The sequence below is a fragment of the Desmodus rotundus genome, chromosome 4 (assembly GCF_022682495.2).
Source record: "Desmodus rotundus isolate HL8 chromosome 4, HLdesRot8A.1, whole genome shotgun sequence".
Lineage (NCBI taxonomy): Eukaryota > Metazoa > Chordata > Mammalia > Chiroptera > Phyllostomidae > Desmodus > Desmodus rotundus.
In genome coordinates, this window is record NC_071390.1 from 21,556,254 (window position 1) to 21,575,934 (window position 19,681).

Below are 19,681 nucleotides of genomic sequence, written 5' to 3' on the forward strand. Positions count from 1 at the left end.
GTGATTACATGTTGCAATGTACTTAATGTGTGGCTCAAGACACTCTTCTTCCAGTGTGGCCAAAAGGTTGGAGATGCCTGCCCCCAAGTCAGGGCCCAATAAAACTCGGTTCCAAAAACTTTTGGATGTTTAGCATTCACAAAGTCGGCACTGCTAACCCTGAGATGTACGGTAAGCTGCACATTAAGGATCATATAAGTACTTATCAATCGTGGGATATAATGGCCATCCAGCAAATAAAGCATGTAAGTATTTAGTTTGGCCTCGAAAAGGACAATACAAATTTATTTTGGAAATTGGGTCTACCCTAGGTGGAAGAAAACATTAAGAGTGAGCCAAAAGTGATAGGCTTAATGGTAATGGGAAAAAAATTTATTTGGAATTAAAAAGTGAGGCTTGTACAAAATATCTGAATTTTTTTTTTTAAAGATTTTATTTATTTATTTTTAGAGAGAGGGGAATGGAAGGAGAAAGAGAGGGAGAGAAACATCAATGCGTGATTACCACTCACATGTCCCCCAGTGGGGATCTGGCCTGCAACCCAGGCATGTGCCCTGACCGGGAACCAAACCCGCGACCCTTTGGTTCACAGGCCCACACTCAATCCACTGAGCCACACCAGCCAGGGCAAATATCTGAATTTTTAAAACAAGTCAATTAGGGAAATGTCTTCTTACTTATAAGAAAAAAATTCCAGTGTAAATTATTTGTTAATTCACCAACAATAAGCACATAACTGGGTGTAGACATCATCCCAGGAAATGGGGATTCATTAGTGAAGGCAATAGACCCAGTCTTGTGGAACCTACATTTCTAGTATGGTAATACTTTGTCCTAGTCATCATCCCTATGTCCACAGAATCAGCACAATACCTAATACATAATAGCCTTTCAGGTAATAAAAAGTTTTCTCTTGAATAGAAAAATAGTTCTACCGAGTGCAAAATGGGGAAGAATTAAAGCTCATTCATATGACAACTACCTGGAGGTTTTCATAGGACTAAGTCAGTATGTGACACCGTTGCCTAAAGAGCTGAAGGAGGCCTAGGAAGCTTGAAGAGTGTCGTCTGGGGAATAGATACTTAAGGTCTTACTCTGTTTTGAAACACTCAGGCCACACCTGGAGTACACCTGGAGTACTTTGTTAATTTATGGGCACCATATTCTACAAATATCACATGCAGGGACATAATAGTCAAGGGCAGGATAAGCAAGAGAGAAAATATTGGTGGATGCTTGCTCTGAAAAAAGGAACACTTAGAAATAACGACAACTAAATTCAAGCATTTGAAAGTGTTGAAAGGCACATGTACGTAACACCACAGGGAAAACTAGGACCAATGGATAGGATAATAATTACGATGATGATGATTATAACAGCTATTGCTTTATTAACTTTTTGTGCCAGGCACTGTACTAGGCATTTTACATTCATAATCTCTAATGTTCATAGTAACTCTGTAAAACAGGCATTACCCCTAATGTACAGGTGAAGTGAATGACACTGAAGAAGATAAATAACTTGCTCAAGTCGTGTAGCACATTATACAGTTAAGAGTCTAACTCAAGTCTACTTGAGTGCCCTGTGCTATTTTCACTGAATCACGCTGCAGTGACATAGGACTCAGACTCAGAGTTTTCTAGTAATCAGATCTGGCAAAGGTATGGCCTGCTCCATTCCTGAAAACATAGAGACAGGATGACCGTCTGTCAGGGGTATTGTTTAGGGGGTTCCTCACGGGTGGGAGGTTAAGATCTTTTAAACTCTAAGATTCTCTTCTTTTTAGAAGTCATTTGTTTTACTTTTTTATCCAGAGAGGACTATGAAAATATTGCCCGATAAGCCTGGCAGGCAGTGACAGTCCTCACTTTGTCCAGTCACGCAGAGGTAAGGATTAGTAAAGCAAACACCAGGAGTTTTGTTTAGAAGCCCAACCAGATAGACCATTCATATGCATATAGTTTGAAACTGAGCTGGCAGGGGCTGGGTACAGAAAGGGTAAAGCCTAATTCTTGAAAATTGACCTCTCGTGGTCAGGCAAATGCAGAAGTCCAAATGTGAGTTGCCTTGATTCTCAAGCTCTGCAGATCCAATATACCAGTAATTAGGAAAGTTCATTGGACTAGAAGTTAAGAGGGCTGGCTCTAGCCCATTGTTTCTCCAGTTAATTGGTTGACTTTTGGAAATTAACCAAACATCTTTGGTCCTCTTGTCATCTGTAAAACAAAGCTCTCTGCCAACTCTAAAATGAGTACACCTGTGAGCCCATTTGGGGTGCTTACTCAAAGAGATCACTGAATTATTAGAACCTTGAAAGCTCCACTTTACTGGAAAACTGCATTTCCAGCATAAGAAATCGCAGTCACTACTGGACTTCATATCTTCCTCTAACTTCCTGGTTTAAGACCTCAGAGTACTCTGACTTAGCCTTGTCTATTAGTGTCCATATTCAGCTAGTAATCAATCGATCACAATGTGTCTTTCACCCACCAGCTCCAATGCTTGCCTGTTCCAGACTACCTACCTTCAGCCGTTTTGCTTAGTTCACTCTAGTGTTCACCTCCAATCCAGTTCTCTGACTTCCGGCTCTCTCCACCCACCTCTTCCAACTTCACTTTAATCACCTTCTTCCCCGCTCAATCCTTTTACGGTTCTCCTACCTACTTTATCATTGTTTAAATTCCTTTGTCTGGCTTTCCAGGCCTTCAAAATTTTATCCAATCCTCCCTCTTCAGCCTTACTCCCTACTTTGTTTTAACATACCCCTCTGCTCCAATCAGATCTTTCCCCTACTCCACCTGCTCCACACACGTATGCCTCCTGGTCTTAGCTTGTGGGAGTATTTTGCCATTTTAGAAGGCTTCCATTTCCCCCTCTTTCCTACTCATCTTTCAAGGTCTGATTTAAATCTTACCTTTAAAAAAAAAATTATCTGCCTGGCTCAGTGTGGCTCAGTGGATTGAGTGCCGACCTGTGAACCAAAAGGTTGCAGGTTCAATTCCCAGTCAGGGCACATGCCTGGGCTGTAGGCCAGGTCCCCAGGTGGGGGTGTATGAGAGGCAACAGATCAATGTATCTCTCACACATTGTTGTTTCTCTCGCCCTCTCGTTCTCCCTCCCTTTCCCTCTCTCTAAAAGTAAATAAGTTTTTTTAAAATAATAAAAATTTAAAAAATAAAAAAAATAGTTATCTAGTTATATATTTACTTTCAGCACCATGGCCTGCTCCCTTTTCCCTCCCCCATAGGCAATGTTGATCTTTTTATTTGTATGGCTCTTGCAAAATAAACATTGTTTTGTGTGCTACATTTTTTGCACGGGCTACATTTTTATTCACATATTTAGTATTGTTTTATATATATCATTATGTTTCATACTTTTTGCATTCAGTAACTGTGGTTTTCAGATCCACTCATGTTGCTATGTATATATCTAACCTGTTGCTTCTAACTGCCGAATAATGGTCCGATGGTGTGTATCCCCCACATTCCACCTATCTACTCTCCCGGCAAAGCCTTCCGTTCCCAGTCACCCCCAATAACACTGCAGTGGTCAATCTCCTACGACACTATCTTCGAGAATACATATCTAAAATCACACTTACTGGACCATAGGCTATTAAGGATACTTAACTGGACTGCGTAGCGTCAAACTGCAGCACAGAAAGACCATGACGGTCTGCACTTCCACCACACTGCCCCACCACACTTGGCAGTGATGGGCTTTCCACTTTTTTTTGCCAGTTCATACATTTTACCTTCTCTAGGCAGCACCCAACCCACAAGAACCGTGCCCTTCTTTGAGCCTGTGACTCTGATCTTCTACTCCCCATCTCTGCAGTGTGTGCCTATGACACACGGCAAGCTGGGGTCAAATATTCCACATATACCTGCATGGTTTTCTCATTCCACGGCATTCCTTCTCCCGCACCTGGAACTCAACTCTGATTGCCCATGAGAGTCATTTCAGGAGCTTTATGAAAAGTATGTATGCCCAAGCTCCACCCCTCAGGTATTCTGATTAAAAGATGTGTAGTGGACCCTTGGCAATGGTAACTTAAAAGATCCCCAGGCACCATAGTCCTAATCTGCAGCCAGATCTGAGACAACTGCCTTGGAGTTTAAATGCCCAGTGCCTTCTTGCTGACCTCTGGCTACCCAGAGTCCCCCACATGCCTAACTTGCCTTCCAGAAAAATACTCTTCCCTGCCCCCGGTCACCACATCCCCCAAAAAAACCTCTATTTTCCAAGCACAGCTAATCAAAGCTCAGAGCTGAATGGAAGCAAAGGGATTAATTGATTTAAAAAGCCAGGAACTATTTGAATATCTGATAGGCTTAACCCCATGGTCAAGAGGTCCAGTGGAGGTGGGGAAAGTTATTTGTATATCTGTTGGCAAGAAAGATACTATTTTAGCTGGGGGCTAAATAAAGAATTTTCCCCCTTCTCCTCACTTCTTTGTCCTCATAAAAAGTCCAGGGTCACCCTGGACGGGTAGCTCAGATGGTTAGAGCGTTGTCCCGATATGCCAAAGCTGTGGGTTTGATCCTGGGTCAGGACACAAACAAGAATCCATCAATGAATGCATAAGTAAGTGGAAACAACAAGATCAATGGTTCTCTCTCTCCCTCCTTCCCTCCCTTCCTCCTTTCCCTCTCTCCTGCTCTCTTTCTATCTAAAAATCAATTGTTTTTTTTTAAAAGGTCAAAATTCAGTTCCCTACTTCTAAGAGTTTGCTGACCTCATTGGGGCTCTATGTTCTTGTGCCTAAGTGGAAGAAGTCATTATTAACAGTGAACTGTGATCCAGATTAGGTTCCCTCTGCAGATGATCCCGCTGACACAGGCCAAGGCCATCCTTATCTGGTTAGAGCTCTCAGTTCCCTTCAGGACAGATCTGTGGAGTGGGGATGGGATGCGGTGACAGCCAGAAAGGTTGTTCCAGGCAAAGTTAACTGCCTTTTTGATGATGCATTCTGGGAATTAAAACAAGGCTAGTGTGACTTTAGGGGAATAGTGGCACTAGATGAGACCCCAGAGGACAATAACTTGGGGCTCTAATGGCAAGCCATTATTTAGCCAATATACGCTGGTCAGGTGAACCAGCTGACATCCTTTCTACCTGGGGTCAGTGCTCGTGCCTTACCAGCTGTTAAATATCTTTTTTTAAATCATTCTGTCTCTTTTTTTAAATGACATTATTGTTTTACCTTAGACTTTTAAAAAAGATTTTATTTATTTATTCTTAGACAGAGGGGAAGGGAGGGAGAAAGAGAGGGAGAGAAACATCAGTGTGTAGTTGCCTCTTGCGCACCCCCCAAACATGTGCCCTGACTGGAAATTGAACCGGTGACCCTTTGGTTCGCAGGCTGGCACTCAATCCACTGAGCCACACCAGCCAGGGTTCCAGCTATTAAATATCTTGACTTTCACCCCAGCTTACAGGCTACATTAAGGAATTTGGACTTCATCCTGAGGGCTGTAAGAAACTACTGAAAAATTTTAAGCAGGGCTGCAGCTGGTCAGTCTTCTATTTTTAGAAAATTACTTATGGCTGGAGGCTGAGAAAAAGTATTATGAACTTTCCGATCTTCCTGGGAGAGATGTTGGAGGTCTGATGAAGGAGATGATAAGAACAGGAAGTAGATTCCAAAGACACTGAGGAGATAGAATCTGCAGGACTTGGTGATTGATTAGATATATCGTGGATGATGTCCAAGGAATGTGCCAAAGATGACTTCTAGGTATCCGGCTCAGGAAACAGGATGAATGAGAAGTGCCATTTTTTGAGACAGGGAATGCAATAGAAGGAACAGGTTGTGGGAGGATAATCAATTCTTTCTTGGACATATTGCTTCAAGGTGTCTGGGCGACTTCCACATGGGTTTAGACATTGAGGCAGTTGGACATTTAGAACTGAAGCTGGAGAAAAAGGCCTGGGCTGCAGATATGAACCTTCAGCATATAGGTGGTAATTGAAGCCCCCGGAAAAAGATGAAATCACCCAGGTAAAGTACAAGCAGTGTAAAGAGCAGCAGGTCTAAGACAGAATCCTGAAGAACCTTGATATATACAGGATGAGCGGAAGAAGAGGCGCCAGCAAAGGAACCCAAGAAGAAGTGACCAGAGAGACAGGAGGAAAACCTGGGAAGTGTGGCTCATGATGGGAGTCAGATGCCATACTGCAGTGAGTTAAAAGTGGAAGGTGAGGGAATGAAGACTGTTGAGTTGCTTGTTACAAAACATGTGCCTGTCAAGGGAAGGAGAAGAGAGATAGTACAGTGGTTAGAGGCAGAAGTTAAGGGTCTCGAGAGGTGTTTATCATCATTGTGTTTCCTGAAACACAGGGCGACTGTAGTTCAAAGGAAGCGGAAGAGGCATGACAACCAAATGCACTGACTGATCTCTGATCGAGCCCTGAACAACACCCACATACACTGACACTCAGAAGACAAAACAGCTATGAAAGATATTAGCGGGACAATCTGGGAAAAACTCAATATGGACTGTATATTAGACAATAGTATTGTAACAGTGTTACATTCCTGAATGTGGTAATTTTATTGCGAGGGTAAGAGAACTAGAGAATGTCCTTGTTCTTAGGAGACACATGCTGAAGTGCTTAAGGTGAAATGTTACATTGCTTGCAACTCTCAAATGGTTTAGGGTGGAAAAAAGTGTGTGTTTGTGGAAAAACAGAGAGGGAAGGGAAAAAGAGAGAGAACTGAAGCAAATGTGGCAAAATGTTAGTAATTGGTGGATCTAGGTGAAGTACTTTGGGCATTCATTGTACCCTTCTTGCAACTCTTCTGAGGGTTGGAAATTTTCCAAAGCAAAATCTTGGGGGTTGAAAAGAAGTAAGAGACTTGAGCATATGTAACTGCTGATGGAAAGGTTCCACTAGACAGAGGAAGGTTGAAGATAAAAGAAAAAGACAAGGGATAATTATGAAGCCAGGTCCTGAGAAGATGAGACAGAATGAGTCCAGCTGGAGGGATTGGCACCCAGTGAGAGGAAGGAGGAGAGTACGGATGTAAAAGTAGGTCGGGGGTAGAGCTGGAGAAGAAAGGTTGAGGAAATCCCCTCCTGATGGGTGCTGAAATAGACAACTAGCAATCTCTGCCACACAAATGGGATTTTTGCATTTTCTGCTCTTCTGGATTACATTTATCCCTCTTCTTTCATTCATTAGCAACACAATCAAAAAGTAGTTTTCCTTAAATTAAATTAATGTTGTTGTAGACCAGTGGTTCTCAGTGGAGGCAATTTGTCCCCAGAGGACGTTTAGCAATATCTGTGCTCCAGGCCTGCAGCAGAAGGACACAGGATACCTAAGGATATTCGAGAAGTTCAATAAGACAGTTCTGCTCTATCTCATTTGCAACAGCGTGACCTTGGGCAAGTTGCTTAACCTCCTTATGCCTCATCAGCGAAATGGGGATCGTAATAGTTCCTATCTCATTAGACTGCTCTGAGAATTCATAGAAAATTCTTAGAACATTACCTGGCACATAGTAAGTACTCAATAAATGTTAGCAATTAATAGGTCTAAATTTTACATAATTTGCATGCATCATCAAGATGGGCTCAGCATGCACCTTCTCTTTCCTGAACAATTTAGTCTTAAAACCATTATACAGGGCAGAACAAGGCTGATGTCCATGCAGAGTGGAGGCCTGACATGGGCTGTTAAAGCCCAAGTGGTGTGGTAAGGACATCCATGTGGAAGAAGCAGCTCTCATGGGAGACTGGTTACATGTATGCATGTATGCATACAAACATACATTCCCTCGCTCTGCCCACTGAGAGGACCTTGGAGCAGCGCTGCCCAGTAACAATGAGTACGGTTCGCATCCAGATCTTAGCTTCTAAATACCATTCTCCACTGAAAAGAATCAGTGTTCTCGGGGAAATAGCTGCTTGCAGGGCTGGGACAGGGGAAGTACAAGAAGAGCCTACAACATTTTTTGCCCAAACACAGAAAGAAGTGCCCAAAGAATAATGGAGATGTGTCAAAAAGACTCATTGTTTCACCTCCCAAAATATTTAATGATTTAAAAAACAAAGAGTAAGTCCACAGAGGAGAAGGCTGGTAGATGTCAGGTTAACCAAGTGATCGAAGTGAACATCATCAGCAGAGGCAAACTGGAATTGTGTGTCCCTGATAGAAGGCAATGCGAAGAACAAAGAGGTTGTGGTGGCTTCCTGGAAGATGACACCCCAAAATGCCCCCTGGTGTTCACACCCCTTCTTTATTGACCAGGGCTGATGTACATAAGCAATAAGATATTACAGAAATGATAGAGGGGGACTCCCAAGGCAAGGTTATAGAAGATATTGTGGCTTCTGCCTTACTCTCCTGTTTCACTCGCTCTGGGGGAAAATACACTGCTATGTTATGAGGAATCTCAAGCAGCCCTTCAGACGGGTCATATGGTAAGGAACTGAAGTCCTCTGCCAACAGTCAGCACCAAATAGCCAGTGACATGAGTGAGCCGTCTTGGAGCAGATCCAACAGTCCCAGTTAAGCTTTCAGGTGACAACAACCCCAGCCAATACCTTGAGTATAATCTCATGAGACACTGTGTAGAACACTAAACTGTTCCTGCATTTCCAACCCGTGTGAGATAATAAATGTTTATAGTTGTCCTGAGCTGTTAAGTTTAGGGGTTGTTTGTTATGCAGCAATCATAGATAACCAATACAGTTTCTCTTACAGGTAGTCTAACCCCAGAGCCTAAATGTAACGACGGTGTCTCATTTATTAACAGTAGTATCTGAATCAGAAACCTTTCTCCAAATAGACAAAAGTAGTATATTCACTTTGGTTTTAAGAAGATACTTTATATAGTTGCTGCATGTTTTTCCCAGTTTGGAAGATTAATCAGCCTTTTGTGCCTACAATGCTATCTTTCCCGTGATTTCTTTGCTTAGGAACTATTTAACCAATAGTATTTACCACACTTAATTTTATAGACTTTATGCAGGTTACTTTTCCTTTAACTCGCCTTTGTCCAGATCCCATCACTACCATTCCTTCAAGTCTATGATTTCCTTTACCTGGCTGCTCTCATTTCCCAGACATTTACATTACCTGAAGCTATTTCTCATTTGATTCCCCTTGCCTCCCCAAAACGCTATTTGTGGGAGAGCTGATCAGGGCCAGGTAAGAGATGGGCCCTGCCCTCAAGAAGCTTTGTGCTTTGTAAGACAAACAAAACACAGAAAGGTATATATACTAGCCGTAGCTCTCTAGGCCACAGTATGGTCCAGTATTAGGCAGGGTCCTGGCACAGGTGAACCGGAGTACTCTGAGGAGGGTTTAATTAAGGGCCTGTTTGCAAAGGTGTGAGCAGGATTTAGCAAGACAGCAGGGAGAATGCATACCATGGGCCAGCAATGGTGGGAGCCAACCACTCCCATGCCTGCAGGGCTGAGGGGAGGGAGTGGCTACCAGAGATGTCAGTGGCTGTGTTGGAGAGCCACTTGACAAACCTATGGCCTTCAAAAGGGGATGCGGTGCTTTCCCAGTAACTCAATGGGGAGGGATCTGGAAGGATTTATACCCCAAATCACTCTCCTTCTGTCCTCTAATTTTCGTACATCTCCTGTTAGCCAAACAAACAGAAGCCAGAGGGTAAGATGCAGTCAGTATGGGTTGTTTCCCAAGGTCCCGACAGGACAGAAAAGGACAGCATCTCTGGAAGGGCAAATGGAAGGTTTCCACATGGGACCAGCTTGTAGGAGATCTGGAATCTGCATAGCCCTCCAGGGCAGGGCAGGTCACTCAGGAGGCCCCAGGGGACACTCCAAGGGGGACTTCCAGCTGGAAGGAGCTTCCACATGGGGCATGTTAGTCCATAGGTGGTCAGAGAGGATCCAGACAGCTAGGCTGGCAGCCTGAGACAGGTCTGGGAACAGACTGAGGCAGGAGATGTGGGAAAGGCAGGACTTCGACGTTGGAGGATTACCCCTCAAATCAAATGCAATCTCCTGTATGTATCAAGGGACAATTTTTTAGGGGAACAACTTGGAGGAGGGACAGCAGTATAGCAGAAGGAGCCAGGACAGCTATACAAAGTGGTCTGGATCCCCTATCCCAGAAAAATTCACCTTCTTGGGGTTCTCCCACAATTATCCCTTCTACCACCACTGCCCCTGGATCCCCGGGGGGCCCTTTCCTCACTGGCCCAAATGCAAATGAAACCCATTTGACTTGATTTGTCCTTACCACAGCTCAAATAGGCTGACATTTAAAAAGTAAATAAATAAAGGCACCTTACTTCAGAAGCAATAGCAAAACAAGAAAAAGAAAGCACAAAGAAAATGGGAAAAAATGTATAATGTACCTATTTAACTTTCAATTGTGTAAATTTTCAAACACGTAGAAAGGCAAAGAGAAGAATATAATGAACCTCCGTTTGTTCATTACTCAGCTTCAAAAATATTGACTTACAGCCACTTTTGTTTCAGGTCTACCCCCACCCACTTCTTTACCCCATCCTCTAGATTATACTGATGCAAATGTCAGATATATTATTTCAGCCATGAATATGTCAGTAGCTCACAATATATAAGGTCATAAAGCTCAGTCCTGATTTCTGATCTCAAGGCTTTCCTGAGCACAGAATTCCCTTACCCTAACCTAGTATCCTCCTCCATTGTTATTAAATGAGCACAAAGAACTGTCCCAACCATGTCCCAACTGTCAGAGAGAGACCTATCTAAACTTCATCCCCAGTCCCTGGGTTCTCCCTGCTGGTTCCAGTGCTGGCCTGAGAGTCTGCCTCAAACACGACAGAGCCCCGGAGACTGACCCACCAATCTATTGTCCTGGTTCAGGCTTAGCAGTCCTGCTTTAGCTGGAGCAGGAGGAAAAGACGTACGTAAAGCACTTTGTCTGGGCCCCAGCTCATGGTAGGGATTCAGTAATGTTAGGTGGCAGTGGTGATGCTGATGATGACTACAACAAGGATCTGACAGAATTTTGTCAAGGCCGGGGAGGGGGGGCCAGAGAAGACATAACAAAGATTTGTTTACCAAGATTCAACTTTGAAGCCTTAACTTGAATCCAAGTATAGCAGCGTAGTTTTTTTGTTTATTGGTTTTAATTTACCTTCTTCAGAACTTGTACAATTTAACAGAATGAGACGCTCTGTCACATAATACCGGAGATGTGTAAAGGGTTGGAAAGCTTGGCTTTTGAAAGATCCGATTACTTTGTTATAGGGGCTCACCTCCCAACAATCTCCCCAGTTCAGGCACCTGTCAGGGAATCTGACTGAAGGAGTCCCGCAGAGAAGAGGTCAGTCAGATCAGGGGAGAACTGAAAGAGGATCTGAGTTTGGGCTGGTGGGTGGAGGTGGAAAAGGGAAGGGAGAGACAAGTTGAAGGACATGCACAGAGACCCCACACTGAGGGGCAGGAAGAGCGCCAAATGACAGAGCCCACAACCACTCTTGAATCCTCAGGTCTCTTTGCAATTGCAATAGGTTTATTCAAGTCATCAGGACCAGGTGAGAATTTGAATGGCTCACAGACAAACACTTTGGGACACAGACTGTGCTGCCCCCTCCCTTCAGTGCCAGGTGTATCGGTGACAGTGTTACCTTGGGAACAAAGCAGTGTAGCTGGTAACACCCCCGATGAGACTTCTTGATTCTAACCCTCTAAGCTCCTGAACAGAGCTCCTCTGTGATGCTCCAGTGGTAACTGTGAGAAACCAGAGAAAGGAGACAACTCAGAAGCTTCCTGCAGACCTAGTTCGGAGACACCCCCAATTGAAGGCGAACTGAGGCTTGATTGCAAAGTGAAAGTGGATAAATCCTACTCAAACATTTCTGGGACAAAAAAAAAAAAATCGAAGTGCAAATTCACATTCTTTCACATCCCTCTTCTCTACCTCACTAGGCTTTGTGCTAGTGAACCTTTCTTAGGCTGCAAGACAGAAAGTGGTAGATTGCTCTATAGAGAAAGAAAAGAAAAGAAAAGAAAAGATCCTGAAGTTGGGAGGAGGAGGCTGAAGAGGGGCCACCAAAGTCAGAGAAAGGAAAGATCCCTCCCTGAGCCCAGGCCTTTGTTTTTGTTATTTACACCTTTGCCTAAGCTGCTTTTTCCTCCTCTCCTGGTTGGTCCTCCTCTGGCTTCATGCAGCAGAGCTCCCAGTTAGTCCTCTCAGAGCATCCCTCACAATTTATATGTCTGGTTTGCTTATTGTGTTTCATTGGTCTCCCACGTGAGACTGTAAGGACCGTGAAAGCAGACCCCAGTATACCTCGTTGATCTTTATCCACTCACCGCCTAATACAGTAGGTGCTCAATAAATACACTGTTTGTGAAAGGAATGAAAGAAAGGGAAGAAAGGAGAGAGATTTGGGTTGAAGAACTTTCTATAAGGAAAGGTCTTTGATGAGTGAGTACCATGCAATTTCCCTTTTTGCTGCTCTTTTAAGAGACTAGAGACAGCCCTGGCTGGTGTGGCTCAGTGGATTGAGTGCTTGCCTGTGAACCAAGGGGTCACTGATTCGACTCCCAGTCAGGGCACACACCTGGGTTGAGGGCCAGATCCCCAGTGGGAGGCGCACAAGAGGCAACTACACATCGATGTTTCCCTCTCTATCTCCCTTCCTTCCCCTCTCTCTAAAAAAATAGATTGATAAAAATCTTTTAAAAAGAGAGAGAGACTAAAGACTCTTCAGTGCTATTTAGGATCAAATTTGTGGCTCAGCTGGTTGAGAGTGTCCTCTCAATAGGCCAAGGTTGTGGGTTCCATTCCTGGTCAGGGCACATACAAGAAACAACCAATGAATGCATAAGTAAATGGAACAACAAATCAATGTTTCTCTCTCTCTAAAATCGATTTAAAAAAATTTATATTAAAAAGAACAGAGGAGACTTCCTGCTGACTATACTGGTATATTCACTTTGAAAAAATTCATTGAGCTGTAGATTCCCGTGTGACCCACAGGTCTCCCTCCTGTCACACGACTCCCCCATGAACTGAGACTATCCTGTGATTCCCACATGACTCCTATGTGAATGCTACATGACTCCCACATGACCTTGTGACCCATGTGACCCCCACATGACCCCCAGTTCACCTTTTATTTGAAAGTCTTTCTGTTTATATTATTTATTTATTTATAGGAGCCAAAATTCTCTTCTGAGAACCTCAGAACTATTTCTCTTCTTCTTCTTCTTCTTCTTTTTTAAAGATTCTATTTATTTATTTGTAGAGAGAGGGGAAGGGAGAAAGAGAGGAAGAGAAACATCACTGTGAGAGAGAAACATCAATTGGTTACCTCTTGAATGTGCTCCAACTGGAACTGAACCTGCAACACAGGCATGAGCCCCAACGGGGAATCAAACGGGCGGCCTTTCCCTTGGTGGAACAATGCTTAACAGAGCCACACTGGTCAGGGCAGGAAACTCATTCTGAGGAAGGTTTAGCCAGTGCTACTGCTTTTTACGTGTATAGTTCCCTTCTAAGCACTCCACAAGTTGCTGAAGCAGAATCTCCTAACGTCAAAACTATTATTCTGTGCACTTTTTTGTATGTATACTGTACTTAAAGAAAAACTACATTAAAAAAGAAAGAAGGAAAGAGACCATACAGACCCACGTGTGTAAAACACAAATGCAGGTGAGGAGTGGGAGGGAAAATATAAGTGAGGGCAGGGGCCAGGGTGAGTTACAACAAAGCCACGAGGAAGAAATGCCGTTGGCATGTCTGAAAGATTGAAGAGATCGGGAGAGTGGAGGTGAGGGCTGCCTAGGGTCAGATGAGTGGCCTGGCCTGGAAGCCATGGTGGGGAGTTTGGGTTCATAGAGAAACTGTTTGAGGGCAGTGTTCTTAGTTTATCACAATGGTTTTCCAATTTTGGATGCGTAATAATCATCTGGACAGCTTGTCAAGCAGCACACTCATGAGCTGCGTGTTCAGAGAGGTTTTTTTATTTAAGATTTTATTTACTTACTTTTAGAGATGGGAAGGGAGGGAGAAAGAAAGAGAAACATCAATGTGCAGTTGCCCCTTGTGTGTCCCCTACTGGAGACCTGGCCTGCAACCCAGGCATGTGTCCTGACTGGGAGTCAAACCAGCAACCCTTTGGTTCACAGGCTGGTGCTCAGTCCACTGAGCCACACCAGCCAGGGCCATATTCAGAGATTTTGATCAAGAAGATTGGATGGGACCCTGAACCTGCATTTTAACAAGATGCCCAGATGACTCAGTTTAAAAGGTTGTCCTCTGGCTGTAATTTGATTTTATTTTAAGATTTTATTTATTTTATTTTTAGGGAAAGAGCAAGGGAGGGAGAAAGAGAGGGAGAGAAACATCAGTGTGTGGTTGCCTCTCACACGCTCCCCACTGAGGACCCAAGCCTGCAACCCAGGCACCTGCCGTGACTGGGAATCAAATTGGCGACCCTTTGGTTCACAGGCTGGCACTCAATTCACCGAGCTGGCTGTAATTTCAGAAACATGGACTAGTGCCTCCTGTTTGGCCCAGGATCCTGGGTCCTTGTCAGAGATTTGTTGATTTTGATGAAGATCAAACATAGTATCAAAGTGAGCGTGACTCTGAGGCTAGATCAGAATTTAGATCCTGGCAAAGAAAGACACTTTTTGAACCGAGAATTGTATGGCAGTTTTCACTGACTTTATAGTTAAGAGCAAAGGCTCTGGAACCAAAACCTGGGTTCAGTCATTTAACTTTTCTGCATCTCAGTTTCTGCAGCTGTAAAAAGTGAAATGGGAATAGATAATAGTATCTACTTTATAGGATTATTACGAGGATTGAATAAATTACTAAGTAAAAAGCACCACAGTGCATCATGGTGCAGGGTAAACTTGCATGAAATGATAACAATGATCCTTTCTCCCTTTGTAGGCAACTTCTCCTTGTCATTGGATAGGGACAGGGCCTGGGCTGGGTCTTCTTCAGGCCAGCCTGTAGTGTTCAGGTTCTTGAATTCGCGCAGGCAATATTTCACAACATGAGTCTAGGTGATTTTTGAGAGTATGTTTATTAAAGCTGGGGACAATGAAAAAAAAAGGAAGGACTTAAGGTAGAAGAAGAAGAGGAGACCCCTAGCTGGTATGGCTTAGTGGATTGAGTGCTGGCCTGTAAACCAAAAGGTCCCAGGTTCAATTCCCAGTCAGAACCCCTGCCTGGGTTGTGCGCCATACAGCTGATCAATGTTTCTCACACATCAATGTCTTTGCCCTTCTCTTTCTCCTTCCCTTCCCCTCTCTCTAAAAATAAGTATATAAAAATTTTTGGAAAAAAAGAAACAGGAGAGAACCGAAGCAGTACTCTGCTTTGGCTCCTTAGAAAGAAAAGTTACAGGAAAGTTAGCTCACTGGAAAGTCTGAGAAAAGGGGGGCCTTGGAGACAGGATCAGGGGTTAAGTGTGGATGAGCTGCCACTGCCTGCTGCTCCCCTGGTTGGAAGTCTTGTGGGGATTCTCAGAGTTTAGGAAGAAGTAAAAATTTCATGCCTGAGAAGGGGCATAGATGGGCATGCTCCAGGGGTGTCCAACCTTGTGGCATCTCTGGGCCACACTGGAAGAAGAGTTGTCTTGAGCCACACATTAAATATACAAACACTAACAACAATTGATGAACAAAAAAAAGGTTTTAAGTAAATTTACGATTTTGTGTTGGGCCATGCTCATAGCCATCCTGGGCCGTGTGCGGTCTGCAGGCCTTGGGCTGGACACATGTGCAGGGTATCTAGAGCAAGCCTACGATGGTATCCTTTGTCTTGAGGGTTTTATCTCTCCCCTGCAGGCAAGAGTCTTAGGGAGGGTTCCAACAGAATATTCATATACATCAGCTTTCCAGGTCCATTTTTAATATGCTGATGCATCAAAACAAGCATATAGAGGAGTTTGGGATTATTCTTTGGTCTGCTTTACTGTTTTACTTTTATCTTGGGTGTGTCTGGCTCTAATTGGGTTTTTGTTATTTGTTCCTCTGAATTCATCTGGGTTTGGTTGGCACAAATAGCATTAACTGAGTCTCTGTCCTCTATATCCCTGACCAGGGTGATTTAAGCTATGTATTCAGTGGTTAGGGAGAAGTATAAACCATTTGTTCTCAAGTGTCCTTGGTAAGGGAAGATAAGGTCTTGCAATTTACTGGCTGGCTGTAAATTGTTCAAATTGCTTGGCCTTGTTTAATTATCTTATCTCAGTTTCCCTGTTCCACTTGCCCAGGAATTTTCCTAGCTTCTTACTATTCTTCCTCATCCTCACCCTTCCTCCTGTTGTCTGCTTCTCCAACACTAAGTAGTAGAAATAACTGGAGAAGGAATTGGGCCTTAGCTTTGTAGGCAGGGTCCAAACTGTCCTGCAGCCTCTTGCCCCCTTCTCCCCCCAGTATCAGGGCAGATAGGCAGGAAGAAGTCCAGCCTCCATATACCGTTAACATCTGTGTGGACGAAGTTTTCCACTAAGACTCTTGGTCTAACCCACCCCCAAGTTTTATTGCTGCTAGGCCTAATTTATTTTAGGCCCTGGATTTACGACTCCAGATTAGTTGATATAGTTGTGCCTCATGAGGATATAGGTCTCCTTACCCTGGATTTTCTCTAACAGGAGGTTGAGAAATCAGTGGAAACTAGGAAAATTCTTCAGAGGTGGCAAGAAGGCAAGAATCAGGATTATTATTATCTTTAAAATTTTTTTAGGAACAAAGCCAGCAACCATTTTTCATCGCCCCTCCACCCATCAGACTGGGGGGCCAATGTCCCAGTGTGCTAGCACTCACAGGCAATGGCTGGACAATCACTCAGCTGCGGAGCAACCCTCCCTTCCCACAGCAGGGCTTCAGCTAGTGGATCTGGCAGTTTATTTGTCAATATTATTTGTTGTTAGCTTAATTGTCGGAAAATTGAAAAGTGTAATGCTTAGCCATGAAACCCTTAAGGCTGGTTAATCTTCTTGGATTGTAACCAATGTAATTTTATTAGCTGATCCCATCTTGATTATAATATGCAGAGCCCTGGAAAAGTTGCTGAAGGTTCCAAGTCATGGCGTACACAGGGAAACACAGGCTTCATCAAATGCATTTTCTGCCAAGGAGAGGAAAAGGGCAGAGGGGGCTGGACTGAAAGAACTGGGTTTGAGATGCCAGTGGGGAGAGGAGTGCAGTCTCCAGTATAGACACAGAACTGATCCTGGCAGTCTCATTTGGAGAGGGGCTAGGCCAAGCCGGGTTAGGTTCTGTGCCCTGTATGCTGGAAGTACCCAGGCCCAGCAGCATGCTGCAATGAGAACCTCTGAGTAAAGGCATAGCTCAGAATTAGGCTTCAGTAGAGACAAATCCAAAAGGCCAAAGAAAACACATGTTCTTACCATCAGCAGTGGTTTTTTGTGATTATTTGAAAAGTCCCTCTTCTTCAGTTTTATAGTTAAAGCGTGATGGCGTCAGGAATCAGCATTGTATCTATAACTGAGAAGTTGAAATGTGTAAAGGATGACTCTAACAGCCTCTAGTCCTCTCCGGATTTTGATTTTCTGCACCAAAGAATGGGGAACAGACATTCTCATCCATTTGACTGCCCCTTTCTTGGCTTTGACGAATGAAGAGACCTCCTTTTTTGCGTTGGCATCTCCAGAGAAGAGAGGGGTTTCACTACTTCTAAATACCCAATCCAGCAATGAGCCCTTTTTGAAAGGTGAAATTGGGGGCCAGAAACACTGAGATTCTACTGACACTTGACTGATGCCCTTGACCCCCAACCATACACCCTGGCAAATGAGCCAGCAGCCTATTCTAGACAAATGGGGAGCCCACAGGCAGCATGTGAGCATTTTTTTCCTTAGCCCCTTTATGAATATAAATATTTAGTGCATGGTGTTTTGCAGAATTAAATCTCTGAGCCTAGATTAGCCTGGTAATATCATTATGTAGATGCCAGGGACGAGGTACCTGTGACTGCTGTGTGTCTTCTCATTCAAAGATGCCTGTGATGACTTGATGCACTTCCATTTGCCAGGGCAATCATTAATTGCACATGAAACAGTTGGTGTTTGGCTTTAAGGGAAGCTGATTGGGTCAGTCACCAAGCGTTTGGCTCAATGATCTACAGCTGGCTCTTTGCTCCTGCACTCCTGCCTTCTTTTCAAAGCATTCTCACTCAGTGTTTTTGGGACCCCCTGAGGAAGAGGCTGTGAAACATAGGGGGTTTTAATCTGTGTTTTCCTTTGGGCATTATAGCTTTAATTTTAATATTTTGGATAATAAAGAATGATTTTAAATTAAATTTGCAAGTCTGCCATCTGTGATTGTTTGGACTTTTTCCTCCTCTCTGGCGGGTTTTGTTTTTACTTAATTCTTTCTGAACAGTTACCGGAGTGGGTGGAGAGCAGGAGGAGCAAGGGCAGCGGAGTGGGTCAACCTGCGGAGCTGAGAGAAATGAGGAAGGGTTTTGATCCCTGGCCTTTGGCCCTGGGGGTTGGTGGAAAAAACTTGATGCCCTGAGTCAAAATTCAAAAAAGTTAACTCAGATGTAATTGCAGTCTCCTGTCATTTCCTCTTGATCTGACTTCAAGTGATTTGCCAAGGTTATGCCTCAGTTTGCCCGTCTGTTAGAGAGAGAAGTGGTTTCCCCCGCAGAGGTGCTACTGCAGTTTTGACACGGCTCTTCGTCCGAGGTCAGCTACCAGAACCCAAGGCATTGCCATTATCCAGCAAAGGCTTAAAGGACCTGAGGCTTATGTGTGTTTCCAGATACAAAGCTAAATCAAAGAAATCTCTACCTAGAAATATGCTCTTAATCTTGTCAGTGAAATCCAGGAAGAAGAATTTTCTACCCTTGCAGGGAAGTGAAGGCACAAAATCATCACCACTGCAGACCATGGCATTAATGAGCCAGACAGATAGCACCACCGAACACACAGACAAATGTCGAGTGAACGCCAGAATAAAATGAAAAAGCACCTGCCAGCAGAGGGGTTGGTAGGATGAGTGCTTAGCTAGGAAAGGAAGAGGCGGGGGTTCATACAGCAAGGCAAGTAACTCCCTTTCCTCTATTGAGTGAAATGAGCCTTCTTGGAGGGATTAAATTTTGTGTTTGGGGGAGAGAGTTTGAGGAGCAGTGCAGACAGAGTATTCCTGGCAGAGCATGTGGACCACTTGAGAAGAAGCCCTAGCTGGGGGAGAGTGCAGGGCCTGAGAGGCTAAGAGGGTGAGGGAAGGAGATGGCCAGGGGACAGAGATAAGGTAGAGGGTGAAGAAAGTCATCTTAAATGCTCTCTGGAATCAGAACGGGGTACAAACAAAATTCCAGGAAGCCGCTGGGCTCTGAAGTTGTGTGTAGGTCAGAGGCTTTGTTAGCATCGGAGTGGATTTATGTAAGTCTGCTAATCCCATTGTCTCTGCTCCCTCACCCCAAGTTCTGATTTTATCAAACCAGGGTGGGGCTCCCAGGCACCTGCCTATACAGAGAAGGGCCAAAATCATTGCCACACGGAGCAGAGAGTGAAGGTTCATGAAATGACCTTGAAAGTCGGGGAGGCAATATCCATGGCTCCGAGGGGATGGCCGCTCAGGTAAACAAGTACTTATCATGTTTTTTAAGACCTCGCAGGAGCATCCATCCTTTGTGCCACAGAACTCCTAGACTGAGAGATAAGCTTGGAACCTCTCTCTCTCTCTCTCTCTTTCTCTGCCT